General features: G+C 33.6%; 1 long non-coding RNA gene across 1 annotated transcript in view; it reads right to left on the bottom strand.

Annotated features, from left to right (window-relative positions):
- Positions 1-2,744, bottom strand: part of LOC114373884 — a 4,115-nt gene extending 1,371 nt beyond the window's left edge. The window contains exon 1 of the long non-coding RNA XR_003658486.1: positions 2,611-2,744. This is a non-coding gene — a long non-coding RNA (uncharacterized LOC114373884). The remainder of the gene's footprint in view (positions 1-2,610) is intronic.
- Positions 2,745-17,819: the final 15,075 nt, after the last annotated feature.

Here is a 17,819-nt window from a genome sequence, read left to right as displayed (position 1 = left end):
ACCCGATACCAACTATTCAACTGGTAACTTTTAAAATGCATCAAGAATCCCAATCCACTGAATTTTAAAAATTATACAGTAAAAAACCCATCAAACTTTAGACCAAAAACAAGGAAAAAATAAAAGATAAAAAAGCTGAAAAAAAAGACCTTTTCAACTCACGTAATCAATCTAATGAAGAAAGACAATGCCCCTTTCGCCCTATAATAAAATAACCTACAGAGACCCTATCAGTGCTTTTTTTTTTCTTTGGACACAGTGAACAGACAAAAAGTTGACCCGAGGAGAAAGAAGACATCATTGGGTAGAGAATAGCCAAAAACAAGAAGATGATGAAGAAAAAGAAGAAGAAGAAAAGAAAATAAAGGAGTAGGCATATCATGAACAAATCATCACAAGCAGACTCTTCATTAAGAAAAAGAAACACCCCATATCTTCATTTTGCACCCAACAAATTCCTCAAAACCCAGAATTCTGAAACACCAAAGAAAGAGAAAGACCTCAAGTTCTATGAGCAAAGCAGTGCAAGTAGAGCTTGTGCGGATACTAGTGCCATGTCCCCCAATGGCCAGCATTGTTACCAAAAATATGAGACCCTCTTTCAGAGGTAGTACTTTAATTGAAAGTTACCAAGTAAGGTGGTAGAAGAAGAAAAAGAAGAACAAGAACAAGAAAGACTAAAAAGGGTCAAAGAAGAAGAAAGCAAGAAACTTTCATCTCATGTGAAAGACCAAGAGACATGGGGTGTCTCCATTGCTTCAAACAACCTTAGCTCCCTCAGATCTAAAGCTGAAACCTTTAGAAGCCGCTTTCCCTCTGTCTCTATAAATATTGAGCAAATTGTTTTGGTAGCTACAAAGAAAGAAAGAAAACAAATTGTGGAGAGAGAGAGAGAGAAATAACAGGATCTGTAAAGAGGGTGTGTTTTCAAAGGGAGAAGAAGATGAAAATGATTGTCATTATTATTGTTGAAGAGGGAAAGAGAAAAGAGAAAAGCAAAGAACAAAGAAGGAGGATAATGCTTTTTTAGGGTATGGTGGTTTGATGCTAAAATGCGCCAAAATGTAGCAAGAACAGAACAACAAGTAGCAGGTAAAAAAAAGAAAGAGGCAAGTATTGGAACGAAATGGATCCTTATTCTGTATGTGTATGCATACACACTTCACTCTCATGTGTTCACATTCGCCACTTAACTTTCTCTTCATGAGTGAGTGTGAGAATTTTTTCTGATATTTGTTGTTTTCGTACTTGTCATGAGGCGCGTGCTAGTCACTCCCTAATAGGACAAGAAAGCTTCTTATTAACTTAGTGGAAGCTTCTAAAATTATTCCTTTCATTTCATATACATGTTTAAATAACTTATTTGATTTCTTTATTATATAAAATTTAAGAATTAATATTCATGATTTTAGGAACTAATAAATAAATAAGGATTAAATTATGATTGGGTTAAATTGGAATAATTTTTACAGATAACTTCTATTGGATGAAAATAGTGATTATAAAGGGATTAATATCCACTTACTAAATTCATACTAAAAAAATTGTTCTCTTTAAAAAAAAAATACACCAAAGACTTAATAAAAATCTTATTATAACAAAGATATATTTTACTCTCTAATAATTATGTGTTATGGACTAATAAATAAATAATAATTAAAAACTAAATTATGATTGAGTTAAACTGGTGTAACTTTTATAGATAATTATTATTTGATGGAAGTAGTAATTATAAAGGTGTTAATATTCACCCAAAAAAGGTCTTCTTCCTACTAAAAAACTATTCTCTTAAAAAAATCAAAATAAACTTAATAAAAATCTCCCTATGAACAAAGATATATCTTACTCTTTAATAATTGTGTGAAAAATATAAATTTAACCCGAAACCCTGAACCCCAAACCCTTTCAAAGAACGATTAACCTGAATCAAAAAGAACAGAACAGAGAACAAAGAGAAGTAGAGACTTAGAACACATAGGAATTGATAAACACAAAAAACAAAGGAGTGAGTATCTCTTACAGAATATAGACAAAAAATAGAGAGAACAGACAAGGAAAAAGATGAAATAATTGGAGAAAAAGAAGAAAACAAAGAATGAGACTCTAAATAGACAGGCTACCAAAGAAAACCAAAATAGTTTGTTCACAGCAGAGTCTGTCACAAAATTTGGTAGAAGTGTTCAATCAAAGAGATCTTATTCAAGTCATGGGTTTGAGTTTGCGAAAGATATAAGAACACTTGTAGTAACCACATTTAAAGAACACTCAATGCAACGGAATAGTCACTGAAGTCTGAAGAATCAGAATCTGTTGTGTTAAAAAGAAAGAATAAGTACTGCTTTCCCCACCATACCTCTTGCTATCACTGCAACAGCCATGAGATTTACACAATGCCATAACCATATTATAGTATATTGTTATAAAATGGTTGCAAATTAACAATTGATAGAAAGAACCACAAATAATTGGTTTTTACTTTTTACTAATGCACCTTTGATAAAAGTGTCGCATAAGAAGCCAATGCCGATCCAAAAATTCTTTTCTTATTTAGGTTCCTATGCTTTGCATTTTATCACAATAAAACAAATTTAGAGAAGGAAGAATTTATACCTTGCATCTAAACCATGCACCACGATAACCACCTTTTCAAAGCATCTTGACTCAGCCAAATCCCCAACTTGGAATGGAAGATCAGGCATCTTTATGTACTTCCACTTTTTTAAGACAAAAATCTTGATATAAAGAAGCTGCAAAGATTATTATACGAGACAACTATTAAACAATCATGTTTCAGGTTTTCGGCCCTTCAACTTAAGTAACTTAGCAGACGGAACTCTTGATAAAATAGAGAACAAACAGGAAAACAAAATAACAAAATTATATAATTATAGGTTAAAATTCCATTAGAGATAGAGAGAAAGAAAATATGCAAAGAGAGAGAACAGTGATTTTAACAATACACAACAAATAAAGCAAATTAATTTTCAAAAATTAAATCTTGATCAAGTCCGGAAAGTAGCTTTCCATTTTCTTTGAGAACACAACAATGTCAATATGACAAGCAAAGGATAAAGATCCTCAACGCCCCAAATAAACATCTTCAAACCTTGGAACGACAATACCAAATAACCCAAATTAAGCCTACAAAAGGATCAGGACAAACAAGCATTAAAAGAATGACAACCTCACAGAACGTGTTGTCAACTATATCAACCCATGGAGAAATCTGTGAAAAAAGGGAATTCATATCCACCCTAATTTTTATTCATATATTATTAATTTTTAAATTGTACAAAAAATATTAGTAAGGTTAGGTTTTATCAAAATTATTAATTTTCAATAAATTTTAATAATTGTAAAGAGAATGTTAAAAAAAATGTCTTATAGATGAAGTGTAGTTAACATTCATATTATTTGAAATAGTTAACCAACCATTATGAATATTTTCACACATTTTTTAAAAAATATTTTTCTTACTTTAAATATTTAAAGATTTTTTATAGTCACTTATAAATAAATATATATATATATATATATATATATATATATATATATATATTAAATTCACATATAGTTGAGATATTGACTTTATTTATTCATTTTTTGTTATTTTATTTTATAAATAAAATGCTGAAATATTTTTTCATCCTTCTAAAATTACTACAGTTCAAATTTATTTTTTATCATTTTTTGTATATTTTTCACCCCCTATAAAATTATAATTACTAGTTTTTCATCTAGAATTAAGTTTGAATGATCACGGAGCTATGTGATATTTTTTTAATTAAATTTTAAGATGTAATTTTTGAAGGTTAAAGTTCTTTTACTTAGCATTCTAAAAGGGCTACACTAATTTTAATTTTATTAAATATGGTAGTTTCACAAGATAACAAGAGAACATGTAGGATATTGCATCTGATGTGTACAATGGTAGTGGCTGCTCCATCTTAGCGTCCATGTCTTTCCAAGTGAAGTCAAACTTAAATTCTTCACTGATAAATGGAAGAGGCAATTGACAAAATACTTCCTGGAAAAAGGTGGGGTAAGATATCTTTTAAAATTGATATTAACAAAATTACAAAAAGTCTTATGTAAATAGCTGGTTTGACTCACTCAAACATACAAGGAACCAGTATATATGATGAGCAATCAAAGTCGTTGTAATACAGAGTCCTTCAGAATTTGTATTAATTTAATATTACAAGTTCTTTTCTTTCTCAAACATGCTATATGATATTCATTTTACAACAGATATCCATAATGTCAAATATATAGCAAAGGGTCGGCACAAGATATATACATAAGTCCACTAGATGTAAAACATTTTTCATAAGCCTTACAGAAATGTCACTTGTCGAAGCATCAGGCTACTCATCCAACAAACACAACATTCCTATCAGCCAACCTAATCAATGAAAAATACCAATCAAAAAATAAAACTTTGAAAAGAGATACCTAAATCTAGTGAGAAATATTCTACAAATATATCAATCCAATTAGAAGCAGTAAAACCTTATCAAGTATATTGCAGATGTGACAACTAAGTCGATGTAAACATCAAACATCATCAAATAAGCTTATAAAAGGAAAGACATCACAAGGTAAAGAAAGAAACAAAAAATAGATATGCCAAGCACAACAAATAACTGAATTTGAATGTGGGTGGGAATCTAATGGAAGGGCATACAGCAATTTGTAGTATAATCAATAAACAATAACAGTGAAACATTATGGTGAAAAGAAAAAATTGACCTTCCAATCCAAGTGCCAATCATAAGGATGCCTCCAGCAAACAGTATGCCCAGGATGATCTTTTAGTTGCAACACTGAATCTGACCATGCTGCACATTTACTATGGAAAGCTACTTTACACCTAACACACCAAAACTGCTTCTTTTTCTTGCAAATGAAGCATACCTGTTCATTGAAGGACATAATATGAATATGGCAAGACAAGGAGGACAAAATAAACAAAAAAGACTGTGGAGTGTGGACGTTGTTGGGTGTTGGGTAAATACCTTAATTCAATAAGCTCTTGCTAAGTGAGAATTATTCATAAGTTTTACACACATAAAAAGTTTAGAACCTGTGATCGATCTCTGCTTTCACATGTGTTCATACCACCCCAAGTTCATCAGATGACACAAATAATCTAACATTCGCTCCCTGTTTTAAATATAAGCTAAATGATACATTAAGTATCCAATTAATCTTCTATAAATTGCATTAATCAAAAGGAAACCATAATTCACATAATAGAGCACAACAATACTACTAATATATGAGCTGCCCATGAAATGCGGTTTTAATTTCAAGACCGTGTATAAAGTAAGAGCCAATACATGTAAATTCATGTGCAAAGGCAAATCAGTGCATTAAGGAAGTGAGGGTCATGTCACTAAAAACCTACATGTAGTGGACACTTGAATCTTTTCAGAGTGGAAGACCCAACATCTTCTTTTGCACATTCAGAATGGTAGCACGCGTCACTTCCTCGAACAGAACACAAGAGCTCATCATCTCCAAGGTAAAGAAAATGGCAACAAAACAACATTCACCCTCAACCCAGACACATAACAAAAAATTAAATGAAATCCATTATCAGTTAAAACAAAAACAGTCAATTACATGTCGAATCCATTAATCAGTAATTTAAAGATTGTTAAAAAAATACCATCTTGGGAGCGCCAACTAGAAAAGGATCTTTGAGGCAATCTTGGAAGGCCTTATCGGCAGTGGGGGGTTTCTTGACCCGATCCAGGGAGCCACGGGTGCGCTTCAAAATCCGAGGTTCAAAGGCAGGTTCAGAATCGAAGCCATTGGTTAGGGATTTGACAGGAACATCAAGGGCATCATCGGAGGAGCAGTGAGAGAGTTTGAGAGCCGCGAAGAGAGATAGGTTCACCAAATCTGGCATCGTGGAATCCTTTGAAGAAACTTGCCGACAGAGGCGTATGGTACGAAAAACAAAGATGCAAAGGGAGAGAAAGCAGAAGCCGAATATTGTATTAGGTAGTGCCCTTGGAGGGAGTCATGAAAATGGAAGCGGGATTGTTTTCAATTTACAAATAACCATAAAAAATTTTCGTAAGTTATTGTATTTGGTAGTGCCATTGGAGGGAGTCACGAAAATGAAAGCGGGTTATTTTCAATTTACAAATAACAATAAAACATTTTCATAAGTTATTTTAAAAAGCTTATTGAAATAATTTTAAAACCTTTTATGAATAAATAAATAGCAAAAAATCACTTGAAAACCCCCCAAAAAAGTCACTCGAAAACATCTAAAACCTAGATTCTATTATACAAATAAGGCATCCAAATCAACACATGAATAAGTAGATAAAATAGTCAAACAATGCAAATGGTTTCAAAGTGTGAAATTGAGAATGGACCTTTTGGCTTACGAATTGCACTTTTCTTTCCCAAACAATTGGATAAAAATGTCTAATCATTTGACTCGACAAATCTTCTTCTAAATATCAGAGTGTGGAGTGTTGTTTCTGAATTTGGGTGACAGAGAAGTCATGGTGTTGATGGCATCCTTGGCATCAGAGCCCCTTGGTGGCATGGGTTGGATTTAGGGCACTTGCCTATAGGGTTTTGTTAGGGTCTTTCAATACATGGTTGTTGTCGTTGTTAGCGGTGGTGGGGGTTAACATTGAAAGTGGAAGATGAATTAATCAATTTCAAAGATGGATGAACAACAAAGCATAAAATAAACACAAGGTAATCGAAATGGAGTTACTAGCGTGATTCATTTTCGTTTCGTAAGAAATGGGACGGTGGGAGGAGACAAGGGGCAACAAGGGGTTGGAAGGGATGATGGCAAAGGTAGAAGGGAACAAATATGAATCATAATAATTAATTTACACATAGTGACGGTTTTTAGCCACCACTATGTATAAATAATTATTTAAAAATTTTAAACACCGGTGTTAGCTCAAAATTGAGAAAATGACCAAATTGAAATATCTCGAAAACATAAAGGACCCAGAAGAGTCTTTTGAAATATAAAAAACCAAAAAGAGAAAAACAAGAAAACATAAATGAGTCCAATTTTTAATAAGCTTAACTAATATTTTGATCCATTTATTTCTTCAAAATGTTCAATTAGGTCATTTTTTAAACTTTAATAAGATCTCTTAATTTAAAAAAGGTTTCAATGTAGCCATTTTTGTTCATTTGAGATTCACGATGCTAGTTTACAAATTCCAACGGATGCAATTTTTAACCGCCATTGTATTTATTATTATTATTTAATTTAAAAATATAATAAAATAGATATAGTTTAAAAAAACAAAAAAAAAACTATATGCTCTTATCTAGAGAACCTTTTTCCTAGTAACAAAGATCAAACTTAGTTCACCAAAAGCAAAACATTTGAGAAAAGTTGTTTTGAGTATACCATATGGAAGAAAACATCACATGACATGAACTAAATAATTCAAGAAGCATTCCACGGTGGACAGTGTAGCAAGTGGTTGTGAATGTATGTATACATGATTTTGATGATGTCAAAGAAGAATCTAACAAGGCTGCTTGTGAATGTATGTATACATAATTTTGATGATGTCAAAGAAGAATCTAACAAGGCTGCTTCAAATGATAAGCATTTGCTTCAAGAATGATTCAAGATTGCTTCAACAAACAAATCCTTGTTTCAAGATTCACTAAAGACCAAGCCTTGCCTTAAAACAAAGTACTTTCAAGACATGCAAGGCTCTGGTAATCGATTACCAGGAAGTGTAATCGATTACAAGAAGACAGGGTTGAGAAATAGCTGTTGAAAAATGTTTTGAATTTGAATTTTCAACATGTAATCGATTACCATATGTCTGTAATCGATTACCAGCAACGAAACTTTGGAAATTCAAATTCAAAAGTCATAACCCTTCAAATTATAACTGTGTAATCGATTACACAAACATTGTAATCGATTACCAGTGGAAAGTTTTTCAGAAAATCTGCCAACAGTCACATCTTTTCATTAGATTTGTGAATGGTCATCAAAGGCCTATAAATAGGTGACTTGGGCACGAATTTTATATAGAGAGTTTTGATTGATCAAAAATGTCTTATCCTCTCAAAAGACAATGAGAGAGATTCCAAAAGAACTTCATTGTCAAATGCTCTCTCAAGAAATCCTTGATCAAACACTTGCGAAATCTATAAGGATTCTAACATGATCTTCATTGTAATATTCTTCTCTTGAAGAGAGAATTCTTCTTCCATTCTTCTTATTCAATGAGATTGGTTAAGAGACTGTGAGTCTCTTGTTGTAAAGGATTCCTGAACACAAGGGATGGGTTGTCCCTGTGTGGTTCAGACTTTGTAATGGATTTTACAAAGATAGTGGAAATCTCAAGTGGGTTGCTTGAGTACTGGACGTAGGCACAGGTTGTGGCCGAACCAGTATAAAACTGTGTTTGCATTCTCTCTTCCCTTATCTCATTTATGTTATTGCAATCAATTTTGCCTTACATGTTTATAGAACATTATTAAATTGATTGTTGTTGCTTCTTCTGCATTCTAAGCCTATCCCTCTTAAGATTATTGAGGCCACAAGGTCCAACAGTGGTCCACGGGTAAAATTGAAATTTGTAGCAAATAGTACATGAAAATAATATTAAAATAAGATAAATAGTTAAAAAAAATTAAATGATAATGTAGAAAAATTCAATTATGCCCCTATTTAGTACAAGTTAAATAAGTTAACTTGTTTACTAGTATAAAAGATACTCATCAATTCTAAGAATACTTGGGGTGATGAACAATATTGTGCTCGTCCAAACCAACAAATTCAAAGGGCTTTCCATCATTGGTGTGTGAATCCCAACATGAGGTGTTTCAAATTGACATTTAATTGTTTAATTTATTATCCAACAATGTTGCTTTGATCTTAATTTATCAATGCCAATTAATTATTTTCTTCACAAAATCTGATATATTTGTTCATGTGCATAGTGCGCCCCATACTCTGAACCCCAACTTTTAAAAATTCTTCTTTAGTTTACACTCTACAATTTAACAACAAACTCACAACATATGAGTTTTCTACATTTTAATCTAACTCAATCATTAGTTCCCTATTACGGAAAAACTACTACCCCTTATGCAATCCAACATCACAAGCATCAACCAAACCATTAAATGTCCTACCGATGAATGCAACCAAGTCATGAATCACAAATCAAAATGAATAAATCAAATGCATAAGCTTCCAAAAAGGATCATTGATTCAACGATATTCAGTGACGAGAAACAAATCTTCAATTAACAAATCCTTTTGATGTGGAAAAAAATTCACAGATCCTTCTTCCCCTTTTCTTTCATTCTCTTCCACCATCACAGTAATGACCACTCTCCCATTCTCTCACCTTCGATGTCAACAAGGAAGATAAAGAGGGAAACAATGATGTCGTTGTTAGGTGAGAGTCAACCTTGGCAAAGATATGGAGCACGAAGGTAGCACAGTTGCCGTATTGGGCGACGCGATATAAATGAATAAGAGTTTCGAGTTTAGAGGGAGTTGGGCAGAAGTGAGATTTGAGATTGAATGTTAAAATGGTCTACTCAACATATAATCTATAAATAATTAATTGTATAATAAAATTAATATTCTGATTGCCCCTCACAAATCTCAACCCTCCAAAAGGAATAAATTAATAATTAAGAATTTTTAATACTTTAAATACTACTTTTCAACGTGTTTGGTACAAATGAAAGTGATGTGATGGAAGTGAAGCATCACTAAGAAGGGAAGAAAGCATTTCAGCTCTCTAGTTTGGAAGCGGTGAAAGAGAACCGAAAGAAGTTGAAAGTGAATGATTGATAATGGGTCCCACGAGCAAACACTTTGCATTTAAAATTTCTTCTTTTCAATATTGTCCTCATGTCTTTCTTATTATTTTAACACACTCATGCATCCAAACTATGAGACTCATGTCTGTATACTCTCATTTTGGTGCATCCAGTGCTTGTATTATTGTGCTACCAAATTAAAATTTTTGTTACAAGCATGTACATTTATGATTGAGTGTTTTTATACTGCTTAGAATTAGTCGTAAAAATGAAAAGACACATGTAAAGGACATTTGGCAGGGAAGAAGTTTTTTCATGTTGGGAATCATGATTTCCGGGAATTATGAATTCTTGGAATCATGTTTCCTAAGAATGACTAAAATTTATTTGGTTGACAATTTGGAATCTTCAAAGAAGTTTTCAAGGAATCAAAGAGTTATGTGTATTTTTATCGATTATTTTAATTATTTATCACATTATATAATTTAATAAAGAACAACCTGATATTTTTATTGTATTAAAAGAAAAATTAAAGTCGAAAAAGTAAAATTCTCATCTTCCTCGTGAAATTTTTTTTTGTGAGAAACGGATTAAAAAACATTTCCAAGAAACATCATTTCCCAATAATGTTATTTTTTAAAAAATGTATAACAAACATGTGAAATTAAGTTTTCCAACCTATAATTCTTGAGAAACCAAAATATTATTTTTGTATTATTTTAATCCATTACATTTTTGAATTTGTTTTCCAACCTATAGACTAAAATATTATTTTAATCCATTACATTTTTGTATTTGTTTTAAAAACTCCAATTCGGTTCATTATGTTTATTAATGGATCCAAAATGATTTATTCGTCAATTTTTGGTTAACACTAATAGTGTTTTTTTTGTTTTAAATAGCTAATTTTAAAATAGTAGTGATTTTTAACCGTCATTATCTTTAGATGAGTTTTTGTATCACTATAAGTAATTAACATAACTGAGAGACTAGATTTCAGAGATTAGGCTTTAAGGGGAAGTGAATTAGATGGATTATAGGATGTTTGGTGAGTAGTAGGGTATCGGTGTTGGTAAATGGAAGTCCAACAAATTTTCAATGTCTAAAGGACTTATACAATAAGACTCATTGGTCCCTTTCCTTTTCAATTTTGTTGCTAAAGTGTTGTACGGATTGATGAGAGAAGCAATCAAGAAGAATCGTTTCTCTAATTTCTAGGTGGGAGAACATAGGATGTCGGTAACATACTTTAACAAGCACATGACACGATCTTTATGGGTGAAGCTACATTGTCTAATGTGGTAACTATCAAGTGTGTTCTTAGATGCTTTGAGCTTGTATCCGAGTTAAAGGTGAACTTATTCAAAAGTAGCTTTGAAACTGTTGGGGTGACATTGGAGGAGACAGTGAGGTATGCTAATTTGCTAAATTTTAAGATTCTTAGCTTTCCATTTTCTTATCTTGGCATATTGTTTCACTCCCATACTACTTGTTAAAATTGGTGATGTGAAATCTAACCGGCAAGTGTACCGAGTCGTGCAAGTAATAATAAAACGGTAAGAACCGAGTATCGAACTCAGGGAACTTATTTTATTTGGCAAAGCATAATTCAATAGGTAGACATTTGTGCAAAGAATTGATTATCATGAATTAAAAACAAAAGTGATTTCTATTCTAATTGAAAACAGTAAATATGAGCAAGTGGATGTGAAAACAAATATGTAAAAGCTTCGGGTCTTCCTACTGAGATACTTGATGCAATTAAAAGTATTTCTTTATTTAAGGTTATTTCTGTGTTCTATGCTGAGAGCTATAATACCAAACACCGGTGTCTCGTGAGTTTGGACTAATTCAAATTAAGCTTCGTTCTTATATGTCTCTTGTTGAACTTAGCCTAACCAAACAGCATTACGACTACAGCATAATAAAAACTAAATTACCGCACTCAGTGTCCAGACATACGATAACTTAACCTTATCCTATCCAGTTCTAAGGATACAATACATTTTCCAATGCTAAAGCTCCTAACAACACATACAAATGGGTGATCAAGTCACAAGCATGCGATAATAAAGCACAGATAGAAACAATGAACACATAAAAAGAACTTTAAATAGATATGATAAGAGTTTACATCAAGTACTCGGCAGAATTTCCCAACAATGGGTTTAGCCTTCCATCACAAGGAATCACCTTTTACAAGCAGGAGAAGGGGTTTGAGAGAAATTCACAGATACATAGTGGAGAGGATGTCTCCTCCACCTCTAAGGACCGAAAAATCACTCAAAAACCTAGAATCTACCTAAAAGCTAAGATTTTTGCTTCCTTGCTTTGTTCTGCGTCTCTATTCACTATTTTTCTCTATTCTCTGCCAAGCTCCCTCTTTTCTCTTCATTTCAAGCTTAAAAAGGGCTTTCTGACCTCGAAGGTGTGCTTAGCGCCATTTTCACGCTTAGCGTGAGTAAGTGAATGTTCGCTGAGCGAGCTGGGCGCGCTTAGCGCAGGAAGAGACAAATGTCTCGCTGAGCGAGCTGATGATGCACTGAGCGCACAGATGCTTCTCAGATTCTACCAACTTGCTAAGCGGGCTGAGTGCCTCGCTTAGCGCATGATTCTCGCTAAGCGCACAAGCCTCGCTTATCGAGACACCAACTGCTAGCCTTCACAAATTTCATCCTTTTTACTTGAAATTGAAGTTGAAACACATTAAATTCGCAATGCTGGGCATTTTTATTGAACAAAACTAAACTAAACCTAGAAATATGTACAAACCTACAAAAAGAACCATAAATTGGGGAAAAGACAAATATTTTATAACACTTTTATATACAAAAGTTAGTCGTAAATGACGACTAGCACATACCCATTGGGGCAAACCCTAGGCTAGTTGAAACTTGGCAATCGGTGTTCCAAAAGTTTTCAAAAATATTGTTAGGGTGAAAACATAAAACTTTATCTTTAATGGGTAGAGTGTGTCTTATAAACTCGATTTTATCCTCTTTACCTTTGTTTTTTCTTTCTTTCTTTAAGGTTCCTATGAGTGTGGGTAAGGCTATCATCGATATCCAAAGAAACTTCTTGTTGGGTTGTGAGGAGAATAAAAAAAGTGTGTTGGGAAAGTTGGGACAACATTTGTTAGTCTAAAAACATGGGAGGTCTCGGAATAAAACATATTTTCCTCCTCAATGAGGCTTGATGTTCATAATTCATTATCACCTACTCAAGTTAATGACCTAAGTTGGGCCGACATGGAGCAGAAGCTGGAGAATACCCTGAAATTAGAATGAATAATTTAACATATTTTGTTGTTGTATTGCGTTGAAGTTTTTCTCCGTCTTTATTATCTAGTTGTAGTTGTTGCATGCTTTGAAGTTGTTATTTTCAATTTACTTCAGTAGTAATAGTCTACATATGCATGATTTTTGAGATTCGGAGCAATGTCAGACCTAACCCTCACACGCACTGACACCCCATTAAAGTGTGGTGTTGCACACTATTCACTCACATGCATATGTTTATCCCATTAACATGTTTCTGAACAATCCATGTGACATTGGCATGCGATGCGGAACACTGCGGTCAATAATCATGATTAAATGAACAGTCTGTCATGTATATTAATGTGTGGGGTTGCACACTGTTCACTCACATGTGTACACTAATTTACTCACATGCACTTAATGTTCTACCTAACCCTCCCACCTAACTGTCGTAACTAACTTTGCTGCCTAACCCTCCTACCTAACCTTTTGATCTAACTCTCTTACCTAACCTTCCAATCTAACACTCCCACCTAACCTTCCCATCTAACCCTCGTAACTAACTCTCCCACCTAACCTTCCAATCTAATTCTCCCACCTAACCTTCCAATCTAACACTCCCACCTAACCCTCCTATCTAACCCTCGTAACTAACTCTCCCACCTAACCTTCCAATCTAACTCTTGTAGTAAACTTTCTCAGCCTATATATAATAATATCACCAATTGACAACAACATATCACACACAATAACTTTCTCACAAAACAAAACTCGATTTGTAAGTCTCACACTATTTCCACTCATATCCCATAAGCACCACCATAGCTCCACTCACATTGTAGACGATCCACTTCACGGATCTATGTACACGTCTGCGAACCCAATATTTTTTTACGGTAGTCGTTCTATTACGTTTACACAATTCATTCAAAAAATTAACAATCGTCTCCCTGCTCAAGCAACTGAACAAGTTGCTCAATTGTTATTTCATGTCCCTATTTCATTTCATCTAGGTCAGACACGTTTTATTTCAGCACAACTATTCGATAATGATGATCTCAGAGGCGCAATGGAAACAATTGTCCAGAATCCACAATTGAATTCTACTGAATTCTATGCTGTTACTGATCTTATTCCTCAACCACAACCATCATCTCCACAACCCTCATGTCCACCATTACAACTACCACCTCCACAACAGTTATCGTACAACAACATAGACCTCAATAATCCAGTATCTTCATACAACAACCTTGAATCACAAGACCCCTTTGACATGTATACTTCATACACACAACTATTATCCGAAAATGATTATTTTTTTCATGCCCAACAAACCTCCTTTGACCAACAAAATCATCTTTCATCCCTCTTTACGTCACCTTCACAACTACCACAAACACAAACATCAAACCAAGATGAACATCCCATTGCTAACGAAGATCCCATTATACGATTTCATAATGAAAACAAGGATGATTCTAGTGAGGATGAGGATCAATAGTTCTTTGATCACATCAATCACCAAAGCGATGACCAAAGTGATGACCAAACCAATGATGAGGGTGTTGGCAGACCAATGAAACCTCTGTCACCTCCGTTTCAATATCACCAACCTAGGTCTCTAGTAGACTTGAACTTTGACCACCTACCACACTACATTGATAGACACCATTTTGTTCATCAACAACACAATGTACAACCACCAATCGGTATACTCGAGGTTGGCATGACCTTCGATGACAAAGCACAATGTATTAGAGCAATCAAAGAATACAACATCAGAAATCATTTTGATTGCAGAACAATTTACTCTGACCAGAGAAGGCTAAACTTCATTTGTAAGTTACATGAAAATGGTTATACATGGAGCTTAGGCGCATGCAATTCAAAGAGGCATAACAAATGGATTATCAAGAGTATCAGAGGTCATCACACTTATCTCGTGACGATGCTCAAACAAAATCATCGCCAACTCGACAAACACGTCATAGCACAGATCATCCAACCAATTGTCAAAACAAACTCAACCGTCTCCATCAAGACGTTGATTGCAGATATCAAAATGTTCATGAATTATATCCCATCCTACAAGAAGACATGGTCAGCAAAGCAAAGAGCGTTGGAGATGATTCATGGAAACTGGGAAGAATCATACGCCAAATTGCCAAAACTTTTTGGAGCTTTGCAATCTTGGGTTCCCGGGACAGTGGTCGCTGCTCAAACAGAATCCTTGTATGATGGGGAGAAATAGTACTGGGCAAAAGATTGTTTAAACGTGTCTTTTGGTCATTTGGTCCATACATTAATGGTTTTGCATATTGCAAACCCATAGTACAAGTAGATGGTACATGGCTTTACGGGAAGTATACTGGCACACTGTTGATAGCTACCGCACAAGATGGAACTAACCATATCTTCCCAATTGCCTACGCCATTGTAGAAGGGGAGACAACTTCAGATTGGGGGTTTTTTCTAAAGAATTTGAGAAGACATGTTACTCTGCAAATTAACATTTCTCTCATTTCAGACTGTCACCCCTCAATTATAAGTGCCTACAACAACCCAAGTAACTTATGGGTCCAGAACACATCTCATTTCTTTTGCCTATGCCACATTGCACAAAAATTTCTTCGCGGTAAGTCAAACTGTAAATATTTAAAGAAACCATTCATGTTGGCTGGTGAGAATCTATTTTATTTATTCGTTAAAATTTTCTTTCAATCAAATTTTATAACATAATAGATTGATTGAATATTTACAAGTTATGTGATGCAATCCTACCCCGCAAGGGCATTGGATAGAAGACTCCAAGTAGATTAGGTTAGAGATCCAAGGGAAGGCCCTAGGGTTCTCATGAGCCTTAGGGTAGATTTCGAGCCCATGGGCTAAGTATAAGCCCGCTTATCTTTGTAAATATTAGAATAGGTTTTTCCTTTTTGGGCCTTGTATTTTGACCATTCTAGTAGTATAGGGTTTTAGCCTTGTATTTCAGGGCATTTTGAGTAGTCTTTGTAGTAGGGACTTTTTTTTTTGTATTTTCATGTATTTTGTCAAGGAGGTGATCTTAGTTTTTAGATGGGTGTGTGTAGCTAAGCTCTAGCTTCTCAAGGAAGCTTCTCAAGGAGGTGAGCCTAGTTTTTAGATGGGTGTGTATAGCTAAGCTCTAGCTTCTCTAGGAAGTTTTCTCAAAGAAGCTTCTCAAGGAAGTTTTCTTAAGAAAGTTTCTCAAGGAAGCTACATAGTCTATAAATAGAAGCATGTGTAATACTTGTTGTAACTTTGATGAATGAGAATCTTGTAAGACACAACTCAAAGTTCAACTTCTCTCCCTTTTTTCTTCCTTCAATTCCGTGTTCCACCCTCTCTCTTTCTCTCCCTCTTTCTTTTCCTCCATTGAAGCATCCTTCCAAGCTTCTTATCCAAGGCTCATCTTGGTGGTGAAGCTCCTTCTTCCATGGCTTATTCCCTAGTGGATGGCGCCTCCTCTCACCTCTTCTCCTTTGTCTTCCGCTGCATCTCCATGGTGGAAAATCAACATTAAATGACCTCATTGAAGCTCAAAGATCCAGCCTCCATAGAAGCCCCACAAGCAAGCTTCCATCATGACCTCATTGATCACATGACCTATGTACCGATGTTATTCACTTTACAACACATTTTGCACATATACGACAACTTCTTTGGTTTATTGCCACACGAATCAATGTGGCAAGAATATGAAAGAGATCTGTGGGGTCATGATCCAAGGAGAAAGAGGACTGCAAAGAGTCGTCCTGTTTCAACTCATATTCCTATTGAGATGAACGAAGACGAAAATGAACAAGCAAGTAGAAAAGATGTGAACTTTGCCGACAATATGGTCATAACAGAAACAATTGTCCTAATATATCCTCTTTTTAAGTTTTTCCTTATCCAAATGTTATTGTTTAAATATTTTATTGATAACGTAGTATAATGTTCTTCTATAAATAAATTGTTAAAAGCTTTAGTTTTATCATTTTTAATTAAATTTAATAACATAAACAAACTAATTATATTTAGTAAAATAATTAAATTAAAAATTTTAAAATTCAGATTATTATACAAAATAAATATTTACTAAAATAAATATATTATTATACAAAATTCAGATTTTAAAACATATATTCACCCAAAAAATATCTTAAATAATTTAAATAATGTAACAAAAATACTTAAATTTAATAATATCATTTTCTTAATAACAAAATTAAATTATAAAATAATATTACATAAATTAATTTAATAAATAAATAATTTTAAAATCAATTAAAAATAATTTTATATAATATAATATTTAATTTTAATAATATTTAAACTTATATATATAAAAAAAAAGATGAAGAAGGGAAGTTGGGGTGAGAGAACCCGACTCCCTAAAAAGCAAAAAAAGAGATGTAGTTTGAAAATATTTTTTCAAATTAGTGTAGATTGAGTATTTAGATGAGAGAGAAAGTGCACTCGAGTAAAACAACCCTGATTAGCATTTATTTCCTTGGGCAGTTTGGTGGAATGCTCATATATCTGTAATTTGATCAACGATGCTGTAGTGACAAAAGCTAGATAGTCGCTCCTTCAGTCAATGCTTATTTGCACATGTATACTTTCCTTGTATAATTTAGTACTATGCTCAAATATATCTGTATTTTTTGTTATAAGTGATGTTAATGATATGCATTCAATTTCTGTTTGATTAATAGCATTAATTATAATAGTTATGCGTACTTTTATGAG

This window comes from Glycine soja, chromosome 11 (genome assembly GCF_004193775.1).
Source record: "Glycine soja cultivar W05 chromosome 11, ASM419377v2, whole genome shotgun sequence".
In the NCBI taxonomy this organism is placed as follows: Eukaryota; Viridiplantae; Streptophyta; class Magnoliopsida; order Fabales; family Fabaceae; genus Glycine; species Glycine soja.
This window is presented reverse-complemented; position numbering and strand designations above follow the sequence as displayed.